Source organism: Otolemur garnettii, unplaced genomic scaffold (genome assembly GCF_000181295.1).
Source record: "Otolemur garnettii isolate 467f Iridium unplaced genomic scaffold, OtoGar3 scaffold00144, whole genome shotgun sequence".
NCBI lineage: Eukaryota > Metazoa > Chordata > Mammalia > Primates > Galagidae > Otolemur > Otolemur garnettii.
Genome location: NW_003852539.1, coordinates 3,356,321 through 3,358,665, shown reverse-complemented (window position 1 = coordinate 3,358,665; position 2,345 = coordinate 3,356,321).

Below are 2,345 nucleotides of genomic sequence, written 5' to 3'. Positions count from 1 at the left end.
GGTACTTTGGATTTTTCAAGACTTGTGAGATGCATATCCCTAGACATTGCCTTCATTCCACCTTTAGTTCTTCTGAGCACTGTCTCAGGAGTTATACCATTGTTATCCCTGTAAGAAATACTAAGCTTATTTTGATTTTTTTTTTAGCATTTCTTCTCTTCTTGCTGGTGGGTGGAGCAATGTGGGTAGGTAGTGTTATACTTTGGTCTAAGTATTTGAGTTAAACTGCTTTTTTGCTAATGAGTGGGCTGGTTGCTAGCAGGTTTATTTTTCCTGCTATTGATTGTTACTAGTGGCATTAACTTTTAGAGTGTGGGCTGGTGAAATTAATTTTTTTTAATATCCCAGCTAGAGATATGGCCTTTAACTGACATATAGAAGTTTTTTGTGATTTAATTTTTTCTCTTGTCCTTTTTCTTCAGTAAACCCAACAATAGTTAGCCTAACCTTGAAAGTGGAGTTGATGTCCTTATAGGTCACTACCCCTAAATAAACCTAAAGCAGGTGTTTGGTTTTTTGGGGTTTTTTTGGGGTTTTTTTGACATTAAAAATTACCTAAAAGGAAGCTTAAATGGATTTGTGGTGTGATAAATGCATTTGATGTCAACTGATGTAGGCTGGTAAAAGTGTGGCCACTGAGCATTTGATTTTACAGGAAAGCATATCTAGACAGTATTTTTGAGAATTACATAGCTATGCTATTGCTTATCTATTGAAGAACATCCCAGATTTGTTTATACTCTGTGCCTATGATACTGAGTTTAAGGATTTGGGGTAAGGATAATTGTTAAACATATTGCTTCTATTCTTGGAAAAGTAGAAGTATAAAGTGTTAATGCAAATGTCACCGTGTCCTCCTCTAATGACAGTACTGGTCTATGCCAGATTGTTTTCTGGAACACAGGGATTAGCTCTGACAGGTTGCTAATGTAAGATGGAAAATAGTTGAAATATTTGTGTTTTCTTCCCATAGTCTTATCTCCAGTATTTAGAAATTTTTAGATTACCAGGGTTGATGGCCCAGGAAATGTTCACAATTACACTTTAAAACAATGCGTAGGACTTGAGTTTTCTTTATGTCATTAGACATTAAAAGAAAGATTGATTCGTATTTATCCTCTTATGTAAAATTTTGGTATGAAAGTCTCATCTCCAAATATGTTAAATAACAGAATTATTTTATAAAATGTTTATGCACACTTAAAGTTTTTATTTGAGAATGTGAAAGTACAAAGTACAATAGACTTCAGCAGTCTTGAGTGCCAAGAATAATTCAGAAAAAGAAGATAGTTGATATAGAGGGTTCTAATCTTAAGATGGTAAAGATGTAGACAGACCATGCTGGATTTTGGGGTAGAAGTATCTTAAACAGTCCAAATATAGGCTTAGAAGAAAAGTTTAGCATTGAGCACCTTTTCCCTCATGGATTAAGCTTCAGCTTGCTCTTGCCAAGAGAATAATGCTTGAGTTACAGAAGGCATAATTAGTTTGAAGAATTCAGCCTTTTTGTAAACTTCCAAGATATCAAAATAGATTTTGATATATAAATTAGTTTTCTGAGATGACACTGCCTCAATTTCTATAACCATTTCACCTGGACTATCTAATCAGTCCTATGAATGTATCCCTAAAAGTGGTTATTGAAAACCGAATAGCTGCCTCATAACAATTAAATACTTGTTATTTAAGGAGGAAAAACATACTAAATTTTGGATTGTGTGTGCTCCCTATCATACAGTTTCGTTTTCCACACTAGTCAATGACTTAACATAAATTGTAAATGTTTGTAAAGGGTTAATTGTCCTACATAAACTTGTATTAAATAATTCCATCCACTTACGGAGGAGGAAGATGTGGAAGAGGTAGAAGCTGGTCACTAGTTCATATGTCTGTGGGTCAGTAAAGACTGAAGTAATGTCCCATGTTGAGTTGGTTATTTTGATATGATAAATATCTTTGAAGTAAAACAATTCTATTAACTGGAAGATCACAGGATATATCCATCATATTTTTCAGTACAGATAGTTTTATTGTGGGGCAAATAGGTTAAAATTATACTGTGGCAATTGCATTTAGGTTCTAAAGAAAAGAATATAGAGAAATCTATGCAATATATAGTTTGTCCAGATTAGTTTTCATTTAGGGAAGGAAGTTCTGCATTATTTCCAAAGCAGTTTACTTATCAATTGAAAGTCCTCCAAGAAAGAACTATTGGAAAACAATGGTGTGTGGTGGTGGAAAAGAAAAGCTCCCTCAGTTTTTTGGAGGGAATAACTTTAAAAATAATTATATGGCTGAGTTTACTTGGTGCAGTTAAGAATTAAACTTGTCAATTTTAACATTGC